The 11,038-nt window shown below is 45.2% G+C and overlaps 1 protein-coding gene across 1 annotated transcript in view; it reads right to left on the minus strand.

The window, feature by feature from the left end:
* LRBA (LPS responsive beige-like anchor protein) overlaps positions 1 to 8,062 on the minus strand; it is a 799,485-nt gene extending 791,423 nt beyond the window's left edge. Inside the window, exon 1 of the mRNA XM_055111907.2 lies at positions 5,621 to 8,062. The gene's annotated coding sequence lies outside the window, so the exon portion shown is untranslated. The remainder of the gene's footprint in view (positions 1 to 5,620) is intronic.
* Between the last annotated feature and the right edge of the window lie 2,976 nt (positions 8,063 to 11,038).

The following is an 11,038-nucleotide window of genomic DNA, read 5'->3' on the forward strand; positions in this document are numbered from 1 at the left end:
CCTTACACAAACTTAGATGGTACAGCCTATACACACCTAGGCTATATGGTTTGGCGTAGTAATATAATAATGTTCTTCAGCTACAAACCTACACAGTATGTCATTGTACTGAATACTGTAAGCAATTGTAACACCATGGTAAGTATTTCTGTATCTAAACATAGAAAAAGTACAATAAAAATATGGTATGAAAGATTTAAAAATGAGCCAGATGTAGTTGTACATGCTTGTAGTACCAAGTATTCAGGAGGCTGAGTCAAAAGGAGCACTTGAGCCCAGGAATTTCAGTCCAAACTGAGCAACACAGTGAGACCACATCTCTAGGGAAAAAACCATCTCTAAGGAAAAAATAAACTCACCATGAATATAGCTTGCAGGACTGGAAGTTGCTCTAGGTGAGTCAATGAGTAAGTAGTGAATGAATGTGAAGGCCTAGGACATTACTGCATACTACTGTAGACTTTATAAACACTGTACACTTAGGCTACACTATATTTTAAAATTAAGTAATTGCACTATGACATTACAACAGCTACAATATCACTAGGCAATAGGAATTTTTCAGCTCCATTATAATCTGACAGGACCACCATGCAGTCAGTTGTTGACAGAAAGGTTGCTCTGCGGTACATGACTGTATTAAGGTTCCAAATGTGTCTGATCTTTCCAACAGCCTGTAAGTGCCTGGGTAATGCGATCAATGTCCAATTTATCTTTCCTTTACCCAGAATGTCCATTCCAGTGTCTTACTTGTGTTTTACATTCAGGGAATATTTGCAAAGTTAAAGAATTAACAAAAGAAAAACCACATCTCCATGATAACTATATATTCTGTATGTCTTACACAATTAACATTTTTGGAATAAAAAATCAGTGTGCAGGCCAGGCATGGTGGCTCATGCCTGTAATCCCAGCACTTGCAGAGGCCAAGACGGGAGGATTGTTTGAGGCCAAGAGTTCAAGACCAGCCTGGGCGACATAGTGAGACCCTGTATCTACAAAAAAATACAAAAATTGGCCAGGTGTTGTGGCATGTGCCTGTAGTCCCAGCTACTTGGGAGGCTGTGGCAGGAGAATCACTTGAGCCCAGGAGGTCAAGGCTGCAGTGAGCCGTTTTTACGCCACTGCACTCCAGCCTAGGCAACAGAGCAAGATTCTGTCTCAAAAAAAAAAATTAAAACACACACAAAAAAACTGTGCAAATATATATTCAATCTGGTTTATAATTTTAATTAAATGTCATTGGTATAAAATACCCCAAGACAGTTCTGTTCAGTCATAAGATTGTTTTGGGGTGACTTCTGATTTTAGTTTTGTATATTTTACCATATTTTTCAAGTTTCCTACAAATGCACTTGTAATGCTTTTTTTTTTTTTTTTCCCCACACAGAGTCTTACTCTGTCACCCAGGCTGGAGTGTAGTGTCATAATCACAAAATCGTGGCTCACTGCAGCCTCAGCCTCCTGGGTGATCCTCCCACCTCAGCCTCCTGAGTAGCTGGGACAAAAGGTATGTACCATGCTGGGTTAATCTTTTATTTTTAGTAGAGATGGGGTCTTGCTATGTTGCCCAGGCTGGTCTTGAACTCCTGGGCTCAAGCAATCTGCCTGTCTCGGCCTCCCAAAGTGCTGGGATTACAGGCATGAGCCACTGTGCCCAGCCCGTAATACTTCTATATTCAGAAAAACAAGTGGCTTTTTTTAAGCCCTTGAAATACTCAACTCTTCTAAATTATAATATGCAGACACACAAAAAAGATTACGATGATTAACTTAAGAAACTGAGTACAGTCATGTGCTGTATAATAACTGTTCAATGATGGACCACATATACCGTGGTGGTCCTATAAGATTATAATACCAGGCCAGGTGAGGTGGCTCAAATCTGTAATCTCAGCATTTAAGGAGGCAGAGGCAGGAGGATCGCCTGAACCAAGCAGTTCTAGACGAGCCTGGGTGGCATAGTGAGACCTCATCTTTATTTATTTAAAAAATTTAAATTAAAAATTGTAAAGATTATATCATATTTGTATGTGGTACAGTTGTCGACAGTATTCAGTACAGTAACATGCTGTATAGGTGTATAGCCTAGGCGCAACAGGCTCTACCATGTAGCCTAGGTGTGCAGTAGGCTGTACCATCTAAGTTCATTTGAGTGCACTCTGTGATGTTCCCACAACATCAAAATCACCTAATGACGCCTTTCTCAGAACATATCCTGGTCATTAAGAACACAGGACTGTATACATAATCCAAGAATGATTCCTGCCCAAATTTGGTACCTGCAGGGTTTTTCCACACCCAGTTGAGGCCACTTATTCATTTGTTTATTCATCAATAAAATACTGTCAGGCCAGGGCTAATAGTTACAGAACTCTGGGGGAGGGTCGGGGTGTAGGGCCCATTGACATAGAATACAGTGTGAATGCGCCCTCTGGAGTTGTGTAACATTTAAGCACTAAGCAAGTACTGTTCAGGCACGGTGCAAGCTCTGGAAATAAAACAATGGATAAAGCAGTTCTCACATTGTGTTACAAAAGCATGTTAAATTATCTGTCTCTCCCAATGTGAGGCCAGGAACCAGGTAGATGTTAAGTCAGATTTCTTTTCTTTTCTTTTGAGTCTTGCTCTGTCACCCAGGCTGGAGTGCAGTGGCACAATCTTGGCTCACTGCAACCTCCACCTCCCAGGTTCAAGCAATTCTTGTGCCTCAGCCTCCAGAGTAACCCACCACCACACCCGGCTAATTTTTGTATTTTTAGTAGAGATGGGGTTTCACCATATTAGCCAGGCTGGTCTCAAACTCCTGACCTCAAGTGATCCACCCACCTTGGCCTCCCAAAGTGCTGAGATTACAGACGTGAGGCCACATGTAACATGTGTGTACAGGTGTACAGGCCACTGCGCCAGGCCATGAACAGATTTCTGAAGCAGGTGATGACTGAGGCGTTTACCCAGCAGAGAAGGGATAGAGTCAAAGAGGTTTCCAATCAGAAAAAAGCAGCGAGTGGGAAGGCAAAACAGGATTGTGTTTGACAAGTTCTGTTTGTCTGGGAAAAAGAGCAGGAGTAAGGGAGTGGAAAGAGACTTATACTGGAGGGATGTGTAAATCACAACGAAGAATTTAGACTTAATCCTAAAGGCCAGGGGAATCAGTAAAGAGCTTTAAAGAGGAGAATGGCGTGATCAGATTTGTGCATTCCCAAACTAGACAACTGGAATAGAGGTACTTCTGACTGAAGTCAGGAAGCCCTGTTTAGAAACTATAGCCTAAAACCAGGGGGTCATAACCTGGGACCTATGGTAGATTGAACTTGAATGCCAAAAAAAAAAATAAAAAATAAAATAAATCTTCTTTTACCAATCTCTAATAGAAATTTAAGATTTCCTCCTATTATGAATATAGGCAATAAATCCTAGTATTATTAACAACAGCTGTGACTCTACAACCAACAGAAGGAGTCAGACATTTTCACAAGACATCCCAGTTCTTGAAGACTTTTTTTTTTTTTTTTTGAGATAGAGTTTCACTCTTGTTGCCCAGGCTGGTGTGCAATGGCACGATCTCGGCTCACCGCAACGTCCCCCTCCCAGGTTCAAGCAATTTTCCCACCTCAGCCTCCCGAGTAGCTGGGATTATAGGCACACGCCACCACACCTGGCTAATTTTGTATTTTTAGTAGAGATGGCGTTTCACCGTGTTGGTCAAGCTGGTCTCGAACTCCCAACCTAGGTGATCCACCCGCCTCAGCCTCTCAAAGTGCTGGGATTACAGGCATGAGCCACTGTGCCCGGCCAAAGATATATTTTAAAAATTTTTTTTTAATTTTTAGAGACAGGGTCTCACAAGGTTGCCCAGGCTGGAGTACAGTCTTTTTTTTTTTTTTTTTTTTTTTGAAATAGAGTTTCGCTCTTGTTGCCCAGGCTGGAGTGCAATGGCGCGATCTAGGCTCACTGCAACCTCTGCCTCCCAGGTTCAAGCAATTCTCCTGCCTCAGCCTCCTGAGCAGCTGGGATTATAGGCATGCGCCACCGTGCCCGGCTGATTTTGTATTTTTAGTAGAGACGAGGTTTCTACATGTTGGTCAGGCTAGTCTCAACTCCCCACCTCAAGTGATTCGCCCGCCTCGGCCTCCCAAAGTGCTGGGATGACAGGCGTGAGCCACCGCACCCGGCCATGCAGTGGCTTTTCACAGGCATAATCATAGCACACTACAGCCACAAGCTCCTGGGTGCAAATGACTCTCCTGCCTCAGCCTGAGTATCTGGGACTACATGTACACTCCATCACACCTGGTTACTGCAAATATCTTAAAACATTATTTATCTTCATTGCTACTGTGAAATTATAGTAGTTATACCCATTGCTAGACCTTGTTATTAATGGGTTGACAAATACATACATATATTGCACCTGTGTTTTAAATATTCTGGTAACTGCACTGCAATATAATAGTTTCCTACTTTATACATTTAAAGCCATTATTCTGGGGCAAGTGCGTAGGCTTTACCAGATGGACAAAGTAGACTGACACCAAAAGGCTCAAAGTCCCTTCTCAGGCTCTAGTTCTACTGAAATACCTGTGGCTCCTCTAAAGAAGCAAGCTTCCCTCTCTAACCTTCCCCTACTTGCCCAATCTCTTCGGCTTTGTTTTTGTTGTTGTTGTTGTTGTTGTTGTTGTTTGTTTGGTTTGTTTGTTTTGAGATGAGCCTCGCTCTGTTGCCCAGGCTGGAGTTCAGTGGTGCGATCTTGGCTCACTGCAACCTCCACCTCCTGGGTTCAAGCGATTCTCCTGCCTCAGCCTCCCTGGTAGCTGGGATTACATGCGCTCACCAGGACGCCCGGCTAATTTTTGTATTTTTAGTAGAGACGGGGATTCGCCATGTTGGCCGGGCTGGTCTCAAACTCCTGACCTCAGGTGATCCACCCGCCTTGGCCTCCCAAATTGCTGGGATTACAGGCCTGAGCCACCGCGCCCATCCTCTTCTGCTTTATTTTGTTTATTATTATTTTTGGTGAGGAGAGGAGGAAGCTCTTCCCGTTCTAAAAGCTTTAAATGCCAGTTATTTTCTTCACCCTCAGACAAACTCCTTCAGACCTCGCTTGGGGAGCCTCTGCACCCAACCCTCCCCCAGGAGGTTGTCCTTCCTATGTGCTCTCATGACAGCCTGTTTTTACCCCAAACATAGTGCTTACCAGAGAGATCCAGCACCCCACAATTTAACATTTGAGCTTTTAAATATCACAAGTCGCCCTGAAACTCCAGGAAATGCAGTAATTTGCCAGTCCACTAAGGCATGATGTCGAATTGCTACCGCCGGGATGGAGTTACAGCTCCTGAGGCCCCAGTGGCGTGAGGCGGCCTGCGCTAGCTCACTTAGACCCCTGCCTTACTGCAAGGACAGAGGGCTTTCTGTGTCCCGGGGTTTCTTGCCATGGTGTAGCGGAAGAATCAGAGGACAGGCTGGATTGGAGAATGAGTGCAAGGTTTTACTGAGTGGAAGTAGCTCTCAGCAGATAGGAGAGCCAGAAGGGAGATGGAGTGGGAAGGCGGTTTTCTCCTGGAGTGGGGCTGCTCAGCGGCCTGGGCCCTCCTCCAACCGCCCTGGCCAAACTCACCGTGGTCCTACTGGAGGATGGCCTGCCGGAGGATGGCCTGCCGCAGTCCTTAGGTGTGCTCTTCCGCCAGAGCCCAGCCACTATGTGTTCTTACGCCTGTGTGTTCCTCTCCAAGTGGAGCCCCTCCTGCCGGCCTGCTAGGGTCTCGGGTGCTTTTATAGGCACGGGATGGGGGCGTGGCGGACCAGAGTGGTCTTGAGAGATGCAACATTTAGGCAAGAAAACAAAAATGCGTGTCCTCACCTAGGTTCGTGGGCACAGGCCTGGGGGTGGAGCCCTAGCCAGGGACCCCTCCCTTCTCTACCCAGCACTTCCCTGCCCCTCTTCCGTATCAATGCCACCCCCAGGGGCCATATGGGGCCTAACAATAGGTGCTCAATAAATGGTTTCCTGGTTAAGGAAAGGAGGAATCCCAAGAATCTTGCCTTCTCTTAGCCACAGGGAATCTCCTGGAGGTCATGGCCTCCATCTTGATCTTACTGAATTCCTAGCTCCTAGAATAGTGCCTGGCTGATAAAAAGTACTCTCAATTTATTCATTGATTGCTTGTCTAAGTCTAATTTGTGTTTATCTGATACACATTTTCTTTCATTGAGGGTTTTCTATAAATATCTTTGAATATGTTTCTTTTTTTTTTTTTTTGAGACAAGAGTTACGCTCTTGTTGCCCAGGCTGGAGTGCAATGGCACAATCTCGGCTCACTGCAACCTCCGCCTCCGGATTCAAGCGACTCTCCTGCCTCAGCCTCCTGAGTAGCTGGGGTTACAGGCGTGCACCACCACGGCCGGCTAATTTTTGTATTTTTAATAGAGAAGGAGTTTCACCATGTTGGCCAGGCTGGTCTCCAAATCCTGACTTCAGGTGATCCTCCCGCCTTGGCGTCCCAGTGTTGGGATTACAGGCATGAGCCACCGTGCCCGGCCTGAATATATTTCTTTCTTTCTTTTTTCTAAATATATTTCTTTTAATTTTTTTTTTAAATAATTGAAATGGGGTCTCACTGTATTGCCCAGGCTGGTCTTGAACTCCTGGCCTCAAGCAATCTGCCCACCTTGGCCTCCCAAAGTGCTAGGATTACAGGCATAAGCCACCACACCTGGCCATATAAATGTCTTTGAATAGCAAAATAATGTACAAAAATATTAAATATGCCTAATTTAACAGATAATCAGCAGTTCTTTTCAGCTTTCAACTTTTATATTCATTGAAATAACTGCAGTGAGCCAAGATCATGCCATTGCACTTCAGCCATGGCGACAGAGCAAGACTCTGTCTCGGGGAAAAAAAAATTAAAAAACTGAGGTTTGGCTGCGGTGGTCCATGCCTGTAATCCCAGCACTTTGGGAGGCCAAGGCAGGTGGATCGCTTGAGCTCAGGAGTTCGAGACCAGCCTGGGCAACATGGCTAAAACCCATCTCTGCAAAAAATACAAAACTTAGCCAGGCATGGTGGCACCAGTCTATTAGTCCCAGCTACTCAGAAGCTGACACAGGTCGAGGCTGTAGTGAGACTGCAGTGAGAGATTGCACCACTGCATTCCAGCATGGGTGACAGAGTGAGACCCTGTCTCAAAAAAGTACTGTGGCAAAAATAAATATAATTAGGGGAAACTCTTAGTGGAAATCTTTATTAAACTGTAGGGGTTTTTTGTTTGTTTGTTCTTTTTTTTTTTTTGAGACAGTCTCACTGTGTTACTCAGGCTGGAGTGCAGTGGCGCGATCTCAGCTCACTGCAACCTCTGCCTCCCGGGTTCAAGCCATTGTCTTGCCTCAGCCTCCCAAGTAGCTAGGGTTACAGGCACGTGCCACCATGCCTGGCTAATTTTTGTATTTTTAGTAGAGACGGGGTTTCACCATGTTGGTCAGGCTTGTCTCAAACTCCTCCCGCCTCTGTCTCCCAAAGTGCTGGGATTACAGGCGTGAGCCACCGCATCTGGCTTTTTTTTTTTTTTGTTTTGAGACGGAGTCTCACTCTGTCGCCCAGGCTGGAGTGCAGTGGCGTGATCTCGGCTCTGCAACTTCCACTCCCCAGGTTTAAGCAGTTCTCTGCCTCAGCCTCCAGAGTAGCTGGGATTACAGGCGCGTGCCACCATGCCCAGCTAATTTTTTGTATTTTTAGTAGAGATGGGGTTTCACCATCTTGGCCAGGCTTGTCTTGAACTCCTGACCTCGTGATCCTCCCACCTTGGCCTCCCAAAGTGCTGGGATTACAGGTGTGAGCCACCGCGCCTGGCCTTTTTTTTTTTTAGACAGGTTTTGGCTCTGTCGCCCAGGCTGGAGTGCAGTGGCAGGATCTCGGCTCACTACAACCTCTGCCTTCTGGCTCAAGCGATTCTCCAGCCTCAGCCTCCTGAGTAGCTGGGACTACAGGCGTGCCACACCCGGCTAATGTTCTGTATTTTTAGTAGAGACTGGGTTTCACCATGTTGGCCAGGCTGGTCTTGAACTCCTGACCTGAAGTGATCCGCCTGCCTTGGCCTACCAAAGTGTTAGGATTACAGGCGTGAGCCACCGCAACCAGCCTAAAACTATTTTAAAAATGAAAAAAAATTGTTTCTGAGGGGGATGAAATTTGATGGTACTAAGTCAAAGAAAGTACTAAGTACTAAGTCAAAGAAAGAAGGGTGGGCCGGGCGTGGTGGCTCATGCCTATAATCCCAGCACTTTTGGAGGCAGAGGCGGGCGGATTATCTGAGGTTGGCAGTTTGAGACCAGCCTGACCAACATGAAGAAACCCCGTCTCCACTAAAAACACAAAATTAGCCTGGCGTGGTGGCATATGCCTGTAATCCCAGCTACTCAGGAGGCTGAGGCAGGAGAATCGCTTGAACCTGGGAGGCGGAGGTTGTGGTGAGCCAAGATCGTGCCATTGTACTCCAGCCTGGGCAACAAGAGCGAAATTCTGTCTCAAAAAAAAAGAAAAAAAAGAAGGGAGTTATCTTTTTCCATGTCTAGAATGTGTTAAGTATAAACAGCATCCTATCTCAAAATGCTTCTCTTCCTGGTGGATCCAGAAATAGACACATAAAACCCAAAAGTGAAAGGTACAAATTTCCACTTAACAGCTCCTCGCCCTTTTCCCTCATTAGCTTCGGCTGAACTGAGTCAGATAGTCACTAATAACTATGTGTCCCATGTATATTTAGAAGCCACCTTGCAGAGGCATTTGTCTTTGCCTCTGAGTGTAGTTTCAGTAAACCTTTCAGTTACTGTTTCTTACATATCACAAAAGCCCAGCTTTGTGAAACTGACCACTTTCATTTTTTAAAAATAATGAGTGTTCATGTCTTGAGGGATGACAAAAACATTTGGAACTTTTTCTTTATATGTTTTGTGATGAAAAAATACATTTACTAATGATTTTTAGATTATATAGGATAAACTATAATAAAAGAAAAATAGTTTCAGCTTTGTGTGTGTGTGTGTGAAATTTGGGGATACTCTGACACATCTCAACATTTTATTGAATCTTATTCTACTGAACCTACGTATAAGTGGTATGATAAAATGGGACAAAAATCATATCCCCATCAGTGTTCTACCACACCTTAAAAGTCAACAATGGGATTAATCATTAAAGGCTTTCTTAGCATACAAACACTTTAGCTGTGTTAAGTCACTCTTGATAATTTTACCTATGAATTTAAATTGTTACTACTCATGTCACCACGGTCCCAAAGAAATGGCACATATAACAGGTAAGTTTTTATGAAGAAAAAGTTCACTAGAGACAATGGCCCACTTCTTGATGTACCAGAGGAGGGACCCAGCAGAGCCCTTAGCATAGGAATGAATGCTTCACCATCCTTCTCTACTGCTAGTTCTGATCTCAAGAATAAGTGACTTCAAATTAAGAAACAGGTAAAGAGGAGGGGCGTGGTGGCTTACGCCTGTAATCCCAGCACTTTGGGAGGCTGGGGAGGGCAGATCACCTGAGGCCAGAAGTTCTAGACCAACCTGGTCCAACATGGTAAAACCCTGTGTCTACTAAAAATACAAAAATTACCCAGGCGTGGTGGTGAGCACCTGTAATCCCAGCTACTCGGGAGGCTGAGGCAGGAGAATTGCTTGAACCTGGGAGGCAGAGGATGCAGTGAGCTGAGATCGCACCATTGCATTCCAGCCTGGGAGACCAAGGGAGACTCCGTCTAAAAAAAAAAGAAACAGGGAGCCGGGCGCAGTGGCTCATGCCTGTAATCCCAGCACTTTGGGAGGACAAAGGAGGTGGATCACGAGATCAGGAGATCGAGACCATCCTGGCTAACATGGTGAAACCCCGTCTCTACTAAAAATACAAAAAATTAGCCAGGCGTGGTGGCTGGAGCCTGTAGCCCCAGCTACTCAGGAGGCTGAGGCAGGAGAATGGCGTGAACCGGGGAGGCGGAGCTTGCAGTGAGCTGAGATCGCACCACTGCACTCCTGCCTGGGCGACAGAGCGAGGCTCCAGCATAAAAATAAAATAAAATAAAATAAACAGGTAAAGAAATATAGCAAGCAATGTCAAACCTTGCAAACATATCCAAGTGATAAGACCAGCCATTTATTCTCTGATGAAAGTAAAACCAAAGGTCTTCAGACTATGAAAGTTTCCTGCACAGTTGAGTTATAGGTCTTATATCCCAAACAGGGGGACTTAGTGCTTATGTATGTTGAATGTTTATTGTACAGACCTCCCCACCCCTCTCCCCTCACTTATCATCCAGAATGCTAGCAACTAGGCATTTGTCCACCTAGCAGGAGATCGGGAAGTTTCTTCCTGGTGAACTTGGCCACTCCAGGCACTCTATAATGAATTGTAAAGTCAACAAGTATTACTAAAAGTCAACACGCCCAGTGGCACAAGCCTGTAGTCTCAACTATTCTAGAGGCTGAGGTGGGAGGATTGCTTGAGCCCAAGAATTAGAGGCCTGGAGGCCAGCTTGGGCAACATAGCAACACTCTGTCTCTTTAAAAAAAAAAAAAAGCCCCATATTTTGCACTTCCATTGAGTTTTTACTCTCTCATGCTTAATCATGGGGATAAGTTGCCATGCTTTAATCATATGATTATGTGATCAAGGATTACCGGCTGGGCATGGTAGCACACGCCTGTAATCCCAGCACTTTGGGAGACTGAGGTGAGCAGATCACCTGAGGTCAGGAGTTCAAGACTAGCCTGGCCAACATGGTGAAACCTTGTCTCTAGTAAAAATACAAAAATTAGCCAGGTGTGATGACCCATGCCTGTAGTCCCAGCTACTCAGGAGGCCGAGGCAGGAGAATTGCTTGAACCTGGGAGGTGGAGGTTGCTGTGAGCTCAGATCGTGCCACTGCACTCCAGCCTGGGTGACAGAGGGAGACTCCATCTAAAAAAAATAATAAAAGGTTTACAAGTCATTGAGAAAGTCTTCTAATATGAAAGATACAGGTAAATACAAACA

The sequence above is a fragment of the Pan paniscus genome, chromosome 3, assembly GCF_029289425.2.
Source record: "Pan paniscus chromosome 3, NHGRI_mPanPan1-v2.0_pri, whole genome shotgun sequence".
NCBI lineage: Eukaryota > Metazoa > Chordata > Mammalia > Primates > Hominidae > Pan > Pan paniscus.